The sequence below is a fragment of the Salvelinus alpinus genome, chromosome 35, assembly GCF_045679555.1.
Source record: "Salvelinus alpinus chromosome 35, SLU_Salpinus.1, whole genome shotgun sequence".
NCBI lineage: Eukaryota > Metazoa > Chordata > Actinopteri > Salmoniformes > Salmonidae > Salvelinus > Salvelinus alpinus.
The window spans coordinates 17,371,938-17,391,728 of record NC_092120.1 but is presented as its reverse complement, the minus strand read 5'-3'; the positions used below and the strand labels follow the sequence as shown (position 1 = coordinate 17,391,728).

Below are 19,791 nucleotides of genomic sequence, written 5' to 3'. Positions count from 1 at the left end.
AACATGAGCCTTTAAATGAACCCTTAGTGCTAGGGAAGGCGAGCGGCAAGGAGGCAGGGAGAGGGGGACATGCAGGGTGGAGAGAGGGAGTTGGAGAAAGGGGAGACCGTACCCATCAGTGAACTTAATGTTAACGGTGTCATTTGCAAGCATTTTTCTGGCTGTTTGTCATTCGTTTCACTTTCTACTGTTCACCTTTAACCGAACTGAAGTTGAACTAAACTTTAACACTCAATGGAGAGAGAGAGACAGAGAGAAAGAGGAGACAGAGAGAGACAGGGAGAGAAACATTCATGAGGTAGTTCAAAATGGCTATTAACTTTTTTTTGCTGTGTGATGAAAGCGAGATGCACTCACACAGAGACAGACAACGGAGTTGCAGAGTTATTACTCTGGGCTTTGCTTGCACTCCTCCGTAACACTATCAACCCCTCTGAATCTACGGTCTGTGAGATTAAAGGAATGAAACGGTAGATGCATATATTTATGTTGGGAAGAAATGGAGATCTGTGTGGACCACCAATCGAGACAGCGGTAAAGACCGACTACCCTCATGTCAAACTCATCACAGTCGACACTTGTGAAAACACAAATCCAGGATAGGCCGGCCTGCCTGCCCACAAAAAAAGGGTGGACACCCTTTCAAATGAGTGGATACAGCTATTTCAGCCACACCTGTTGCTGACAGGTGTATACAATCGAGCATACAGACATGCAATCTCCATAGACAAACATTGGCAGTGGAATGGCCTTACTGGGCCTCCCGAGTGGCGCAGCGGTCAAAGTCACTACAGACCCGGGTTCGATCCCAGGCTGTGTCACAACCATCCGTGACCGGGAGTCCCATAGGGCGGCGCACAATTGGTCCAGTGTCGTCCGGGTTAGGGGAGGGTTTGGCCGGGGGGACTTTACTTGGCTCATCGCGCCCTAGCGACTCCTTGTGGCAGGCGGGGCTGACTTCGGAAGCTCGTAGCTTCACTCGGTTGCACTCACTCCCGACTTACAAACTATCTCTGGAAGCAACGTCCTTACAATAACTTTTTGTCGGGAGCTTGAAATGGGTTTTCATGACCGAGCAGCCGCACACAAGCCCAAAATCACCATGCACAATGCCAAGCGTCGGCTGGAGTGGTGTAAAGCTCGCCGCCATTGGCGCAGTGGAAACGCGTTCTCTGGAGTGATGAATCATGCTTCACCATCTGTCAGTCCGACGAACAAATCTGGTTTGGCGGATGCCAGGAGAACGCTACCGACTCCATGCATAGTGCCAACTGTAAAAGGTTGGTGGAGGAGGAATAATGGTCTGTGGCTATTTTTCATGGTTCGGGCTAGGCCCCTTAGTTCCAGTGAAGGGACATCTTAATGCTACAGCATACAATGACATTCTAGACGATTCTGTGCTTCCAACTTAATAGCAACAAACGATGGGGAACAACTCCATATTAATGCCCATAATTTTGGAATGAGATGTTCGACGAGCAGGTATCCACATACTATTGGTGATGTAGTGTATATTCCCTAACATATACTGTAATGTTATATTTATACTTTCAGTTTTTACAGGAACAGCAGTTTGATGGCATACTAGATCTTAGCTGAAGTACAGAATAAAGTGCACAATAATATTGTTTGCGCATTATGGCAATGGTATCTGGTTGCCAAAACACTACAGCGTCGCTGAAGGAAAACCCTGTGGTAAGTGATACAGCACTCTGGCAAAGCAAGCAGCCGGGTATCCATTTACAACCGCCCAGAAATAATAATAATGTCTGATAAAATAATGAATCAAGACTTTAGGAGGTCTAGTGCTGCCTGTGTCCACACACACTGCAATCACCATAACACATGATACTGGATCAAAGACAACATCAGACCTAAACCGTTTCAGCTCTCGGTAAGGGGCAATTCCACTGTTCAAGTAAATGTGTTTGTGGAAATTGTTAAAAGTAGTCCTTGTGCATAGAGTTGCAAGATTTGTTGTTCTTTGCAATCATTGGTTTTTGATTGACATACATTTTAAAATAACCAACAGTCTGTTGATGTGAAATTGCCCTGAGACAAAGGCTGTTAAACGAGTCGGGTGATGGAGTCGAGACAAAAAATGTATTCACCTGCTCCTAATGTTCATAAATAACCCACTGATGTGTTCTCTCTGAAATGACACCCCTTTACCCATTTTGGAGAGGCACTTTCAACCCCCTCTCCTCCCCCTTCAATAAACAGAACCATAAATTAGGGAGCGTTACTGTTGGGGAGTCCTGCTGTCTCTGGTTCACATCACAAGCCAACCACATCTCTACAACTAATGAGGCAACTGATACCTTTCCCCCGAGGACCTGAGAGACTCAACCATTATTCACTTCATAGTCATTAAAAACTTGGGGCTCGCATCACTGACAACCACCTTGGATAAACCGAACACGGTTGATTGGATGGAATTTGATCTTGCAACCCCACGGTTCAATACTTTCTTCAGCGTGCCAAAGTAAAATGTTAGCTAGCTTCATGCCAATGACTTATGACACAAGTCTAAGATGTCGTCTGCACCATCAAACCAAAACATAATCTGCCGCACCAGGTATGCGCTAGCCTTGCTTTCCAAACAGGCGAACGAGACCAGGCATGTGCATACTCATATGGTACTGAAAGTATAGGTTAGCCTGTATTCTGACATCATCCTTCATCTAAAATAAATGGAGGATCTGTTAATTGCCCTTTCCCTGTTCATTTGTATCAGTAGCTTGCAAACAAGTCATTCAAAGTATGGCCAGAAAGCACTTATGTTTGATGTAAGCACTAGTTCTGTGAAGGCTGGACCAATACTGCGTCGGAGATGTCTAAACAACCAAGGATACAAGCTTTCGGTACCTGGAATGGATCATCCAGGGCATTCTGGAGCCCACTTGTTTCCCCCTTGCATGGCCCATCCAGGCAGCTTTGGCCCAACATCCAAGCCACAAGTCTATTTATGGCCCCTGGGGAGACGAGGGCTTGAGCTACAATAACCCGCCTGCCAGCAATCAGTTAAGATTAGGTAGCAGCCAGTGGCTCCAAACTACGGATGGGAACTTTACACTTGTCGATATTCCATAGCCCGATACATAAATACATATTATGTTAGGACAGAACGGGTTGTTTTGACTTTACGTCTTGTAGTATTGAAACGCAAGAGTAACAATCCGTGAGGGGCGAGCGGACTGCCCTGACGGGTAAATGAACTCCGGATGCCACAGGACCCGGCTCTCACAGCGAGAGAGCATGACGTCAGTGTATGACCCTGGGGCTCCACAAGTGATTGAATCCAGAAACCAAAGCAAGACAACCCCCCCTTTCAATCACCACCACCCCCTAAAAAGATGGTGAGGGGGCTGCTGTTTACGCAGACGGGGAGGGGGGTGGAAGGTTGTAGGGGGTGGAAGTGGTACTCAGTGAACTACAATCTAGACTATTTCTCACAGTGTATCCCGGATTCCCGGAAGGAGTCCATATTCTCTGTGCTTGGGGCGCAGTGACTAAGAAAAAACACTTTCTGCTCATAACATTCCCAAACACTAGAGTAGTGACAGAGTCCCCTGACAGAGACTTCTAGGAAAACACTACGTCCCCCAGCAAGGACAACAATTATGCTTATGCTATCATATCTTACAGTAAGGTTACTTATACTCCACTAGTAATACATTCTGGTATATTACATACAATCCCTTTTGCAACTGCCTGAAAGACATTTAGCTCAATGGAAACACATCCAGATGCTGCAAATGCTATATACTGTAGGTAAAATGGAGTGGCTTCTCACAACTGCATTTTCCTCTGACTTTCTTAACTCTTTCAAGGCCGTTGTTTGGAGTTGAAGTCTCTCATTCTCAGCCAGAACCTCCGGTGAGATAGCTAGAGAACGTCAAGGTCGGTCTAGTCTAGTCATCACAACCCCCCCGATAGACGAATTGGTGGGCTGATTGAAGACCCAACATAGAGAGGTTAATGCGTAGAGATAGAATCACATTTCATTGCTAGGGTTCTCTCTATGCATAGAGATAAAGCAATCTGCCTCTATTGTTTTATCTCTATGGGTCTACGCAAGTTGTTCACTCATTGCTGCCACCTCAGTCAGCACTATATGCCGTTTGATCAGGCTCTGACTCAGGATGTGCGCCAGAGATGGGTTAGTTAGGGTTCCCTCACACCAACCCAAGTCCTCGGTCCGGTTTCACTGACAGCCCGCTAATCCCCTGCCCAAACTTTGCTCGCGCTTCGGTTCACTCCAAAACCAACCGGCCGTTGCACTTCGCGCTGGGAACAGTCCCTAGCACTCTTCCCCTGTCCCAACGCCCAATGAGAGTATCCGCTTGTAAAACGTCTGTTTGGCTACGGTCAGAGTTGCCAGACAAAGCAGTAGACAGTGTGCTACATCAACAGATGAGAGAGAGAGACGGTCCCCGGCTGTCGAGGAGACTGTAGCGAGTTCCACAAAGTATGCTACACAAGCAAATGATGACATAACCATCTAATGTTTCACAATTATAAAAACACTGGCATACCATTGATGAGACAAGTTGTTGTAAAAGAAAATGTTATGGGGAGCATGAGCAGAGAAAGTTATTCTAAAAGGATTACAAAGTGTGGATATAAGGGTGATATTTACGAGACAACCAAATAAACCAAGTGCATTACAGGCCTACGTATAGCCCGGAGTGCACACCACTAACATGTGTGAATCTTATGGGGAAAACATCTATGTCTCAGGAGCTGAAAAATGTGACTATATATCTACTCTACTTGTGCCATTTCTCGACATTTCATCTATAATCATGTGTTGAGAATTAGTCTGTCGGAGGGGATCAGAGTGTCGGTGAGTAAGCGTTGGGCTGCTGGAGCTGAGCCGGTGTAAACATGGCAAGGAGAGCCCTTGACGTACTAGTCAGCGACGTCGCCCTGTGTACTTTGCCCAACAGGTGGTCTGTGTAGAGTTCAAGCTCTTGCTTGTCTGTGTGTACTCTATGATTAAGCACAAACATATACACACACGGACAGGCACACACCCACGAGACAGTCCTCACACACATACGTCAACCACAATCGATGCTGCTGTATCTTTGAGTCTCCTTTCCAAAAGTGTGGAAAGGAGACTCAAACAAGGTCAACAAAACCTTGCTATTATTACCTACTACAACTGTTTTAACTTCGACAAGAATGTGTGCTCTCGGTTTCAAAATGCCTCTTCTATTTTACTGACTGGGAATGAGACGGGTTGTTGTTGTTCCTTTTCAAGGACATATACGAAGGACATGAATGGCCTTAAATGGACATCTTAAAGTGTGAGAAAAGAAAAAGGATAGACTACCAGAACATGGGGAGTGGTTGCGCGTTAGACATGAGCTAACCAACGGTCTCCTTAGGGATATCACCTCTCTAACCACTCAGCGCTCTGCAGTAGGTCAGGCAAGTCTGATGCGCACGGACTACTTCCGTACAGTCTATGGCCACTCCTCAGTTCGTCTGAGTCTATCCAATAATTCTCCTACATCACAACATCTCAAAGACATGGAGGAGTAGAGGGGTGAACAAAGATGGCTTCCTATTGCAGCCCAAAGGAATATAGTTTACACATTGAACTAACCATTGGTGTATATAAAAACATCAATGTATATACACTACATTACCAAAAGTATGTGGACACCTGCTCCTCAAACATCTCATTCTAAAATCATGAGCATTAAATATGGAGTTGGTCCCCCTTTGCTGTTATAACAGCCGCCACTCTTCTGGGAAGGCTTTCCACTAGCTGGTGAAACATTGCTGCGGGGACTTGCTTCAATTCAGCCACAAGAGCATTAGAGAGGTCGGGCAATAAGGCCTGGCTCGCAGTCGGCGTTCCAGTTCATCCCAAAGGTGTTCGATGGGGTTGAGGTCAGGGCTCTGTGCAGGCCAGTCAAGTTCTTCCACACCGATGTCGACAAACCATTTCTGTATGGACCTCATTTTTTACACAGGGTCATGCTGAAACAGGACTCTTCCCCAAACTGTTGCCACAAAGTTGGAAGCACAGAATCGTCTAGAATGTCATTGTATGCTGTAGGGTTAAGATTTCCCTTCACTGGAACTAAGGGGCCTAGCCCGAACCATGAAAAACAGCCTCAGACAATTATTCCTCCTTCACCAAACTTTAGTTGGCACTACGCATTCGGGCAGGCAGCGTTCTCCTGGTATCCAGCAAACCAAGATTTGTCCGACGGACTGCCAGATGATGAAGCGGACTGCCAGAGAACGCATTTCCACTGCTCCAGAGTACAATGGAGGCAAGCTTTACACCACTCCAGCCGACACTTGGCATTGCGCATGGTGATCTTAGGCTTGTGTGCGGCTGCTCGGCCATGCTGAATTTATCAAATCCACTCATTTGAAGGGGTGTCCGCATCATTTTGGTCATGTAGTGTATCAGTTAATATTAACCTGCTTAGTATTTTTCAAATTAAACATGACAATTGTTGCATTAGCTAAACTGGCTAGAACGGGGAATATGAGAGGGACAGAGACAAAAGGCAAAGACAGAGTGAGGAGAAATTAAGAAGAAACCAATTGGAATAGATAGAAAGAGCAAAGAAGTGGGTGACATTTAGAGGGAAATCCAATCTTGGCGTGGGATCTGAAACCTATGAAACGTCATAAATCAGAGCAGAGGAAAAGTGAAACGTTGGGTTTGGATAAACACATACCACCACATTGTGTTCCTCAGTTCTACCGTCTGGATGTCTTCCAGACAGAGTAAAGTTCCTTGGCTGGCTTTGAGACGGGTAGAAAATACAGCGCTGGACACTTCACTATATCATTTAAGGCCCGGTTGAGCATATCGAGAAAAGTTCATTTGTGTCACAGCCCAATTGCAATATGGCCATTTCAGAACTTTGCCAAAATGGTGAACCTCTCCCGGTCTTATTTACTCAATGCATCATGCCGTGTCAGCTAGATAAGACTTTCCATTTGGTGACGAATGCTAAATGTCAATGGCGTGAATTACACAATATTCTAATGGTCCAGAACCTGTTTGTGCTAGACTGTCATTAGGATTACTATCCCTTTACTCATAAACTGGAATGCAAGGCAAGGTCAGAGTCCTTTGGGATTTAAACACTTGATAATTCTCAAGGACTACACTCTCCATAGAGAAAACTATGAGGCCAAGATGACTGGACATTTGCCTAGCCACTTCGGTTAACATCAGGACATCAACGGGCTGTCAGGTTCAACTGCCTTTTTAGGCTTTTGGGAACAGAATGATCTAGCTACTTACTGTAAGTCGTGCCTTCAGAAAGTATTCACGTCCCATTACTTTTTCCACGTTGTGTTACAGTCTGATTTAAAGATTCATTAAAAAACTGACATGTCTTGGGTCAATAAGTATTCAACCCCCGTTATGGCAAGGCTAAATAAGTTCAGGAGTAAAAATGTGCTTAACAAGTCAGATAATAAGATGCATGGACTCACTGTGTGCAATAACAGTGTTTAACAAGATTTTGAATGGCTACCTCATCTCTGTATCCCACACATACAGATAATTGTAAGGTCCCTCAGTCGAGCAGTGGATTTCAAAACACACATTCAACCACAAAGACCAGGTAGGTTTTCCAATGCCTCGCAAAGAAGGACACCTATTGGTAGATGGTTAAAATAAAAAAAAGCGAACATTGAATATCACTTTGAGCATGGTAAAGTTATTACACTTTGGATGGTGTATCAATACGCCCAATCACAACAAAGGTACAGGTGACTTTCCTAACTCAGCTTTCGGAGAGGAAGGAAACAGCTCAGGGATTTCACTATGAGGCCAATGGTGACTTTAAAACAGTTACAGATTAATGGCTGTGGTAGGAAAAAAACGAGGATGGATCAACAACATTGTAGTTACTCCACAATCCTAACCTAATTGACAGTGAAAAGAAGAAAGCCTGTACATTAAAAAATATATATATATTCCAAAGCAATCAACATTTGTATTCAGGACAAAAAGTTATTGGATTTGCCCCAAACATACAACACATTAGAGAGTACCACTCTCCCTATTTTACTATAGTGGTGGCTGCATCATGTCATGGGTATGTTTGTAACCATTAAGGACTGGGAAGTTTCAGAATAAACGGAATGGAGCTAAGCACAGGCAAAATCCTAGAGGAAAACCTGGTTCCGTCTGCTTTCCACCAGACACTGGGATATGAATTCCCCTTGGAGATTAATTCACAATGAACTTAAACACAAGGCCAAATCTACACTGGCGTTGCTTACCAAGACAGTAAATGTTCTTGAGTGGCTGAGTTACAGTTTTGACTTAAATCTACTTGAAAATCTATGGCAAGACCTGAAAATGGTTATCTAGCCATGATCAACAACCAATTTGACAGAGCTTGAAGAATTGATATTTTTTACTTTAAATAAAAATTAAAGGGGAAATGTTGCACAATCCAGGTGTGAAAGCTTTGAGACTTATCCAAAGGTGCATCTACAAAAGTCTTGATTCAGCGGTGTGAATACTTACGCAAATTAGATTATGTATTTCCTTTTCCAAAAATGTGCAAAAAAAAATCTAAAACAGGTTCTCACTTTGTCATTATGGTGTATTGTGTGTAAATTGGTGAGAAAAAAAAAACGATTTAATCAATTTTGAATTTAGGCTGTAACAACAAAATGCGGAATAAGTCAAGGGGTGCGAATACTTTCTGAAGCCACTGTAACTCGGCCTATGCAAGTCGGTTGACAAGAGAGACTAGAGGCACAATGAGGCAACATAGTCAAACTAGGGGATACATTTCATGTGCAACATCTGTTTGTACTTTTTAGTTGTGAACTGCTCTCGCTGGCATTCGCTGTATCAGATAAAGACACTACAGTAACTATGAGGAAAGGGGTGAGCCAATGAAGTCCGAGGAAGCAGAGGAAATTGCTCATGAAAACGAGATAACACCATGCTTACAAACAGTCACTATAACAACCCAATGTACAGACACAGACCACAAAGATGCTTTCTGCTTCTAACTGACGAATGACGATCCACGTGGGGATGACACAGAACCTAGCTAGGTGCTTTCCAATAGTACCCAACATCAAAAAACAAGGAGGACAAAGTCACTCTTCATGATTACAATGCCTTTATTGAGGTGGCAAGTTCAATGGAACAATATCTTAAACTGATGCGTTTCGGTAGGTCAAACCTTCGTCAAACCAACATTTCCTTAACCTCTCTGGGATAGGTGGGACATTAGCGTACCACCTGGCCAAAATCCAGTGAAAATGCAGAGCGCCAAATTCAAATAAATTACTAAATAATTTATTCAAATAAATCACACATGCAATACACCAAATGAAAAGCTACACTTGTTATGAATCCAGACAACGTGTCAGATTTCAAAAAGGCTTTACGGCGAAAGCAAACAATGCTATTATCTGAGGGAAGCACCCCAGCAAACAAACACAATCATATTTCAACCCTCCAGGCACGACACAAAACGCAGAAATAAAGATATAATTCACGCCTTACCTTTGACGAGCTTCTTCTTTTGGCACTCCAATATGTCTCAAACATCACAAATGGTCCTTTTGTTCGATTAATTCCATCGATATATATCCAAAATGTCAATTTATTTGGCGAGTTTGATCCAGACAAACACCGGTTCCAACTCGCGCAACATGACTACAGAATTTCTCATAAAAGTTACCTGTAAGCTTTGTCCAAAAATTTCAAAGTACTTTCCGAATACAACTTTACATTTTTTTTTAACGTAAATAATCAATTAAATTTAAGACGGGATATACTGTGTTCAATACCGGAGGAAAACAATGTGTAGCGTGCTTTTCAGGTCACGCACCTCTAATAAAGAGTACACTTCCCTCTACCCTCGTTCTGAACAGTGCTACTTCTTAAATTTCTCAAAGGAAAAACTCAACCAATTTCTAAAGACTGTTGACATCCAGTGGAAGCGATAGGAACTGCAAGAAGGTCCCTTAGAAATCTGGATTCCCAATGAAAACTCATTGAAAAGAGAGTGACCTCAAAAGAAAAAAATCTGAATGGTTTGTCCTCGGGGTTTTGCCTGCCAAATAAGTTCTGTTATACTCACAGACATGATTCAAACAGTTTGAGAAACTTCAGAGTGTTTTCTATCCAATAATATGCATATCTTAGCTTCTGGGCCTGAGTAGCAGGCAGTTTACTTTGGACATGCTTTTCATCCGGACGTGAAAATACTGCCCCCTATCCCAAAGAAGTTTCCTTAAGTGTGTTTGGAACAGGCCAACTCCGCCCCAGCACTCCATAGCTTCCACGGGTCGGGATGCTTGCATAGCCATTGCGCAATCTGTGGCCGCCTCTGTTTACGCTTTCAGCCTCGGAGTGGAGCCACAGATCGGACGCCGTTGGTAAACAAACGGAGGCTCCAGCAACTCTTCTACATCTTTTCTCCCCCACTTTCAGACGAGAACAACCTGGCCCACCCACCAACATCATTATTCCTCACACATTTCATGAGGCCATCGCTATTCTCTGTGATCCCTAAAATAACACCACGAGAAGCTTTGTCTCTACTTACTATTTTTCATACTATCAAGCAGACTCAAGCCATACTGTGCTGGCTCAGATATTTTCTTCTTCTCATATCATCCTTTCCACATGGTTACAGCAACTACGCTGGAAGCGTAAACAGGCAGACCCAGTACAGCTCAGCTTAGCTCAGTAGCAAGAAAGGGGTACACTGTTCCTATGCGGAGGGTTTGACTTCACCAAAAGAGGGCTGGGCAGAGGACCAGACACAGGAGGCCTAACCGGTCATTGTCCCTGAGCATTTAAACACAGCCTGGTGTGGTGGTGGGAGGACACCGAGGGCTCCAATGAGGGAGAGTGTCGTAAACATAAAGGAGGCCAAATGAGTACCTGTGGCAGGGCCTTTGTAACTTGTCTCTTCTCTTAGCTTTTAATGAGCGAGCAGGTGGAGAGGAGAGATGTGATTTAGAGATTTAAAGAGAGGCAGAGGAAACCCAGGAAAAGACAAGCCTATGTGGGACACAAACCTCCGCTAGAACGTTAGCAGGGTTTACTTTGCGCAGTGAGTAGACGGATATATGCTTACTGGCCACGAAGGGAAAAATGGGGCATAACATTGAACTGGAGTTTCATGGTGATTTAAAGCTTCTTATGGAGAATGTCTGTAAACCACAGGAAAGGAGGTAACGCAGCCCTCATCAGTAATTGCTGTAGGCCTATTACTGACTTCTGTAAATGCCAAAAAGTACATTGTGGTTTTATCACATTCTTACTTGCCAAAAGAGGACATGCTCATTGTGAGGAAAGAATGAATAGCTACTCTCAGAAGTAAAGCAGTCCGAAATGCAACTTTCATATATCCCCCTCCGCGAACTGTCTATCCAAGCTTACCATAACGCTCCCCCAACACCAAACAATAATATAAAAATTATTCTAAATCCTACGGTACTTTTTCAACCAACCATGAAGGACAGCTTTAGATTCTGGAAAATGTATCTGGATGTATTTTTATATCACTGTGTGGATGGTCAAAAGACTACATTTTTGGACCACATTTGTCTTCCTTTGAAGAGAAAGAAAGAAACGCTGCCATACGTTACAATTTCACATCTGGTTTGGATTCAGGGAAGTATGCAGTCAACTCCAGCACGCCAAAGGAGGTTTTGGATAGTCACTGCCTGGAGAATGCAGGAAGGTCTTTCTTTACTTTCTCTGCAGCACTGGTATTTGCCGGTAAATGTTAAGAGGGCAGAGGAAAAGACGGAGAGAGCGAGAGGTACAGTAAGTGACAAAGACAGGTAGCAAGCGAGGAAATATATCGGCCTAGATCTGAGTGGGAAAAACTAGTTGATGGAAAGATAATGACAAGACTGTCAGCATTGCAAGGGGAATACAGGAAGTGAAAGAATGCAGAGACTAAAGAGCTGAGAGAAAAGGCTACAGTGGGGAGAACAAGTATTTGATACACTGCCGATTTTGCAGGTTTTCCTACTTACAAAGCATGTAGAGGTCTGTCATTTTTATCATAGGTACACTTCAACTGTGAGAGACGGAATCTAAAACAAAAATCCCGAAAATCACATTGTATGATTTTTAAGTAATTAATTAGCATTTTATTGCATGACATAAGTATTTGATACATCAGAAAAGCAGAACTTAATATTTGGTACAGAATCCTTTGTTTGCAATTACAGAGATCATACGTTTCCTGTAGTTCTTGACCAGGTTTGCACACACTGCAGCAGGGATTTTGGCCCACTCCTCCATACAGACCTTCTCCAGATCCTTCAGGTTTCGGGGCTGTCGCTGGGCAATACGGACTTTCAGCTCCCTCCAAAGATTTTCTATTGGGTTCAGGTCTGGAGACTGGCTAGGCCACTCCAGGACCTTGAGATACTTCTTACGGAGCCACTCCTTAGTTGCCCTGGCTGTGTGTTTCGGGTCGTTGTCATGCTGGAAGACCCAGCCACGACCCATCAGCAATGCTCTTACTGAGGGAAGGAGGTTGTTGGCTAAGATCTCGCAATACATGGCCCCATCCATCCTCCCCTCAATACGGTGCAGTCGTCCTGTCCCCTTTGCAGAAAAGCATCCCCAAAGAATGATGTTTCCACCTCCATGCTTCACGGTTGGGATGGTGTTCTTGGGGTTGTACTCATCCTTCTTCTTCCTCCAAACACGGCGAGTGGAGTTTAGACCAAAAAGCTCTATTTTTGAATCATCAGACCACATGACCTTCTCCCATTCCTCCTCTGGATCATCCAGATGGTCATTGGCAAACTTCAGACGGGCCTGGACATGCGCCTGCTTGAGCAGGGGGACCTTGTGTGCGCTGCAGGATTTTAATCCATGACGGCGTAGTGTGTTACTAATGGTTTTCTTTGAGACTGTGGTCCCAGCTCTCTTCAGGTCATTGACCAGGTCCTGCCGTGTAGTTCTGGGCTGATCCCTCACCTTCCTCATGATCATTGATGCCCCACGAGGTGAGATCTTGCATGGAGCCCCAGACCGAGGGTGATTGACCGTCATCTTGAACTTCTTCCATTTTCTAATAATTGCGCCAACAGTTGTTGCCTTCTCACCAAGCTGCTTACCTATTGTCCTGTAGCCCATCCCAGCCTTGTGCAGGTCTACAATTTTATCCCTGATGTCCTTACACAGCTCTCTGGTCTTGGCCATTGTGGAGAGGTTGGAGTCTGTTTGATTGAGTGGGTGGACAGGTGTCTTTTATACAGGTAACGAGTTCAAACAGGTGCAGTTAATACAGGTAATGAGTGGAGAACAGGAGGGCTTCTTAAAGAAAAACTAACAGGTCTGTGAGAGCCGGAATTCTTACTGGTTGGTAGGTGATCAAATACTTATGTCATGCAATAAAATGCTAATTAATTACTTAAAAATCATACAATGTGATTTTCTGGATTTTTGTTTTAGATTCCGTCTCTCACAGTTGAAGTGTACCTATGATAAAAATGACAGACCTCTACATGCTTTGTAAGTAGGAAAACCTGCAAAATCGGCAGTGTATCAAATACTTGTTCTCCCCACTGTATATAGAGATACTTTTCAACAAAAGGATAAAAAGCTAGTCATGCATATGAAGTTATAAACAAGAGAAAAGACTTAAGGCGATAGAGAGAGAAATGTCGGAAAAAAGGAGCAAGCATGTAGTTCTCGGTTAGGGCCCTAGTGGACATTGGTAGGGAGTGTGTTATATGGAGTGGGGTGAAACTGTTCAGAAGCCACTTTATGACTGTATGAGAAGGTGGAGTATATTATTTCTCCTTGAACAAACAAACAAAAATGGCCCTGATTCCCAGGAGTGTCCTTGCTCCCCCGTTTCCGACTGACCAGCAGCAACGTGCAGATGTATTACCAAACATGGCCATCCCATCATTCTCGTCAGTGTCCTGTCCTACCCCTGGCTGGGCTGCCTGTCATCATCTGCACTCCAATCCAGGGGATAGGCCAGGACCTCTCATCTCTTTGAAAGGAGAACCATACAGACACTGGCAGAGTGAGGGGAGGGGTTGGCTCAATATCATCCTCTGAGGCGTCATTGGAGCAAGGTGGAAATGCAGACGTGAAGATACCATGGGAAGTCGATTGTTTGAATATCTGTCGAAGGCTGTAGTTATTTTTTGTGTGGCAAATTTCATTAATGCTTGCAACAGAACAAAAACACACCGCCCTAGCTTGATCCTTGAAAAAGTATTGTATTTCTCCCACCTAAAGGAGAATTGCGCTACTAGAGCATTAGGACCAGAATATTTAGTTACAGTAGGTCAGTACACTCTGGCTCCCTTATAGAGCGATTCAGCAGCAGGTCAGCCTAGCTGGTCTCTGGAGAGGATGGTGTTTGCACATATCTTCAGAAGGGGAAACGGAGGGAGTCCTCCTATGCAATATCTTCACTGGCGTGGTGACAATTTCATCTCTGCCGGTGTTTTACATCTCGACCTCCCTCCCCGCTCCCCTCGTTTGTACCTACAGCCAGACACAACAACCTCCCCAGTCACCAGACACAAGGTTGTCATGTCTGGAGCCAGAAACAAAACACAAAATCTGTCAGATATTTTTGAACTGTGGCGCCTTATTGACACTTGGAAATTGTGATTTTCTAATTTGGAGGTGAGTGATCCAGTCGTAGAAATGGATTCAGTCACACATGTTCTGCTGTAGTACAGGCGTCTTCCAACAGGTAAAACGCTGGTAGCTCGCAGCCCACCTATCATTAGCTCGCCAAACAATTCTGAAAGTGCATGTGTTCCAGAGCAAACTGTTCTAAACAAAATCTCACAAGTATCAGACACCTCAAGCTCTAACCAAACAAATCCACATTGACATCATCCCACTCCTAGTTAGCCAGAATTGGCTTAAAAAGCCAAACGTAACACAATATCTGCAAATTAAGTTCCATCAATATTGACCCTGTATGTCTGTGTGCTGTGCACGTTTGTCTCTTATTCACTTCCTGTAACCAGTTTGTGATAATGAGAACTGTCTTCTGGGTAGAAAAATACTTACCAAAACCTTCTCAATTAAATGTTAACTGCAAAGTAGGCTTACCTGGCAGAATAATATAATGATTATTTATATTAAATCGGGTGGGACTTTGATTTAAAAACTCTGTCATGATATATGCAGTGGTGTAAAGTACTTAAGTAAAAATACAGTACTACTTAAGTTCATTTTTGGGGTAACTGCACTTTACCATTTACATTTGCCTACTTTTACTTCACTACATGCCTAAAGAAAATGTACTTTTTATTCCATACATTTTCCTTGACACGCAAAAGTACTTGTTACATTTTGAATGCTTAACAGGACAGGAAACTGGTCCAATTCACACACTTATCAAGAGAACATCCCTGGTCATCTCAACTGCCTTTGATCTGGCAGACTCACTGAACCCAAATGCTTCGTTTGTAAATTGTCTGAGTATTGAAGTGTGCCCCTGGCTATCTGTAAAAAAATAAATAAAAATTCAACCTGACAATTGTGACGTCTGGTTTGCTTAAAATAAAGTATTTGAAATTATTTATAGTTTTGATACTGAAGTATATTGAAAACCAAATACTTTTAGACTTCTACTCAAGTAGTATTTTACTGGGTGACTTTCACTTTTACTTGAGTCATTTAAGGCATCTTTACTTTTTTTCAAGTATGACAAATTGGGTACGTTTCCCACCACTGGATATATGCAGCAGTAAAAACATCCCTAGACCAGCACATTCCTCTTTCACAAAATGCACAATTGAAAGGGGTCTTACACAAAAAAAACTTTTAAAAAAAATGCAATTTAAGCATTGACATGGACATAGAACATCCAATGTCATTGTTTTCTCTATGAAAACTTATAATTGAGTGAATAACTGAGAAAAATTCCAAACCAGGAAAAATAAAAATGGAGAAAAACAGAATGTGAAATGACAAAATACTGCCTATTTGAAAGCTAGAAAATAATTAATGAGCTGCTTGCAACATGCGTCATAATTTAAAAGTAGCTAGAAAATGTTGGAGACCCCTGCTGTAGTAGGACTGGTCTCGAGGCTGAGATAGGACACCGGGAACTTGATATACAGAACAAAAGCATTTCTCAGAGCCCGGTCCATCATGCAGAGACAGTGGTGAAAGATCCATGATGCCTCTTATCCTTCCTTTCCAGAGCAGTGGATTTCCTTTCGTCTGTAACGGACAATGCAAATTCCATCCTTCCTGGTTTCTAGGGATCTGACCTGAATGACACTTCACATTCTGTATTTGCTTACCAAAATGGTAATCTGTGTAGTTCCCTTAACCTTTGACACAAAATTGGCTAGTCAAATGCTACACAGACCATTTAGCATGACAGAGTAAGCACAATGGTCATGAATACATCAGCAAGTTGATTTGACATCATCCCCTACCTCCTTTTATAGGTCCATGGCTATTTCCAACCCACAGGAACCAAAAACCAAGGCTAGACCATGCGGCACAGAGCCAAAATGGCTCCTGTAAACTGGCCATTCCCAGGTGGTCGCCTGATTCTGCCGACTCAACACAGTTAGCGAGGGCATCAAGGAGCTGGTGTAGAGTTTCAGAGCCCGCACAGTCAGCAATTTGAGCACCCTTTGATGGCGACGCGCAATTGCTGTTCGCCACAACTGCAAGCAATTATTCCTCTCACACACATGGCCACTCATGATTGCTATGGTGGCACCTGATCCTTGGGTTAAGATGCCAGATTTTTGGTCAATGTGGCAATGGTCTCTTTCCCTATTTCTCGCTCTCTCTATTTCAAACCTACATAGGGACTATCTGGAGGCTTTGTGGATTGCAGGTATAAGCATCTGAGACATGTCCTATTAGAAGTGTTGCATATCGGTCCTAGTAAGTATATTTGTATTGAGTACCAAAGTTGACCCCATCTACCCTAGCTATGTTCTCTGCAACTCACAAGAGTAAATTGCTGTCATCAAAAACCATCCCTTTCTCTCTCTCGCTCCACAACCTTGAAAAGATAGGTTTATTTGTGGGGAAAAAACTATCATGTACGTCCAGAAAATGCTGAGGGAACCTGCCAAATGGGAAACGACTGGGATGAATCACCGTTAAAAGTAATTTCCAGTAATATGCAGAGGTCCTTTTTTTCTTCACAGAGTAAGGTCTCCTTGGAGATGTGTAAACAGTACCCTCATTCCCTGGCACTATAAAACGTTTGGCAGTGAAGTGTTCCCTTGCTTCTTGTCCTCCAGGAGTTCACTGAGGGCAGCAACCAGCCTTCTGAAGGTGATGCGAAATATGTTGACTCTCTCACTCAATGTAGTGCATGATACATTTTTTCACTGAATGAGTAGGCACATGCTCGTAGATTAACTATTTCACTCTCAGGGGATACTGTTCATGACTTGTGGGCTGGCTTCATTACTTTTGCCCCGAAAAAAACAGATGTCTTTGGCGGAGGAGCTGGATCTGAGGTGCCCAAAATAAAATGAATATACAAAACTGATGCAACGCTAGAAAAGTTGGCCAAAAGCCTCCAGAACCTGAGGATCAGGTCAATCCAAGTCTGTACAGTAAGGGACCGTATAACAGAAGCATATTAAAAGCAGTGTACTAAAGATCTACTGTACAAAAATAGAATAATAGACCTAATAACTGGGTGTGATAATGGTGGTGGAGCGACAGGCAGGCAGACAGGCATTTCTATGTCGAGAGTCCCATTCCCTACCTCTCAAATTTACATTTTCCACTCATAAAAACGTAATGACCATTTCTTTCATTCTGGTATTTGTAGGAGAGGCCAGAAGTGGGTTCCTTTCCTGCTGTACAGCGACCCCTATGACTTGCATGGGGTCAACGACAATGCGGGGGCCAGTTGCTCCTTCCTGTCCCCCCAAACAGAGATCGCTCTGGGATATCTCACAGATCCCATCCCAGTACACAGTACACACGAATACTATATGTGCACACAAACACAAAGAAAAACAGACATGTACTGTATAAACACGCCTGACACAGAGACAAGCAACTAGACAAAGAAACACACACAGGCCACTGTCCACACAAACATATACAGCACATGCAAAAGTTCACACACACACAATTTCTTTACCCTGAAAAGCTAAATGGGAAGATAGAGGGCTCAAAGACAAAAATACAAATCGGGGGACAATGGGTGACTTGTGCAGGAAGACCAGACACGGCGAGCAGCTGCATACACACACCAGCAGTTTGTTTAAACTGAGTCCCAAATGGCAACCTATTCTCTATAGTGCACTATTTTTGACAAGGGCACATACGGCTCTGGTCAAACGTAGGGCACTATATATAGGGAACTGGGATGAAAACAAAGTCTCTTTTTTTTGGGACTTCCCATTGAGTGTAATTACTGCTCATATTCACAATTCCAACTCTTCCACTCATAAATGAACCCGATAAGATCAAACAACTTGATTTAGGAAATGAGCTCTAAAAACAAAGTGGGCAGATCCTGGTCAGTCATCAAAGCACACTGAGTGGATAACCAGTCCAGACAGAGTGAACCAGACTGGGATAAGAGGCACTCGGGTTTAATAGGCATAATCCTGCCAAATTACCCTCCTCACTGGAGGAGACCAATATAAGAGACCAATGAAAGATGTGCTCATTCAAACACTGATTTCACTGAAGCTGTCATAACAGGGGAAAGTGACAACTTTTATACACACCGGCCATGAAAAAAAAAATCATATATATATTTAAAAAAAAATAATTCAGCATTAGGCCACTAGGGAATAATGACACAAAACTTACACAACCACAGTTACTAAACATCCTTCCAGAGTCCGGCATGAGGGAAGAAAGAGGAAAGACTGCTGGCTTGTGCCGAAACACGCCTCTCCTGACGCAATTTTACGATCCCCAGCAGACCCATCAAAAAAGGACCACCTCCTTTCTCCTCTCCCCCCCCTTCTCTCGTTTTCTTTGACCTTCACATAGGACCCGAGAGAAGAGAATGTCACGTGTCTGTTGGAGAAGACTGCGTTGCTCATTTTAGCGTCAGAGGTCAAATGCATGCTGATGAATTGCGACAAAAATCAGGAAGTGGTGTGAGTGGTGCAGTGAGTGGTGCAGCCAGTGGGGGTCAGCGACCCGCGGGTCATTTTTTCCCATCTCTGTATCATGGGGATAATTCCCCGGCTCTCACACACACCGGCTGGAATGAGCACACTTCAAAAGGTGTCCATAAATCAATCTGCCATTCCAAGGACTCCACCCCGTTCCCCTCTGCTACCCTTCCCCTTACCTCTCCATCTCTCTGCCCTTCTCCAACCTGAGAACCTGGACCACGTTCATAGTTGTGCATGAAAGATGGTAGCTCATGGGCCCAGAGATGAAACTCCTTATTCTATGTCTATAAAAGGTGCAATATCTGCTGGACTTTGCAATGAAGGCACATTCTCCATGCTCATTCACTCTGGTCCCGCCCTTCTTCTGCCTCCACTGCTGAGGAAAATAGTAGTAGCCAGGTCAAGGGCAGGTCATTGCTTCCTTGACATATAAGATATTTGGGGAGTGGCAGGTTGTTATAAGTAGATGCTCAGTAGACACATTTTAATCATCATAATCATCATTATCAAAAATAGCAGATATACCTTGGTGGCGAATGGACAGGGAGTTTTTCTTGGACTTGACTATTTTAGTGTTCAATAGCGCTTGAAGGAGAGCGCAATCTAAGAAATCCGGTTCCGACTTTACCAGAGAGAGCCACAATCCGTCACGCTCTTATCTCGCTGTGTCACATG

At 43.6% G+C, this 19,791-nt stretch overlaps 1 protein-coding gene and 1 long non-coding RNA gene across 3 annotated transcripts in view; both read right to left on the bottom strand.

The window, feature by feature from the left end:
• LOC139564379 (uncharacterized) overlaps nt 1-19,791 on the bottom strand; it is a 247,644-nt gene that overhangs the window by 9,878 nt on the left and 217,975 nt on the right. The gene's annotated exons all lie outside the window — the stretch shown is intronic.
• LOC139564377 (four and a half LIM domains protein 3-like) overlaps nt 1-19,791 on the bottom strand; it is a 48,146-nt gene that overhangs the window by 9,431 nt on the left and 18,924 nt on the right. The window lies entirely within an intron of this gene.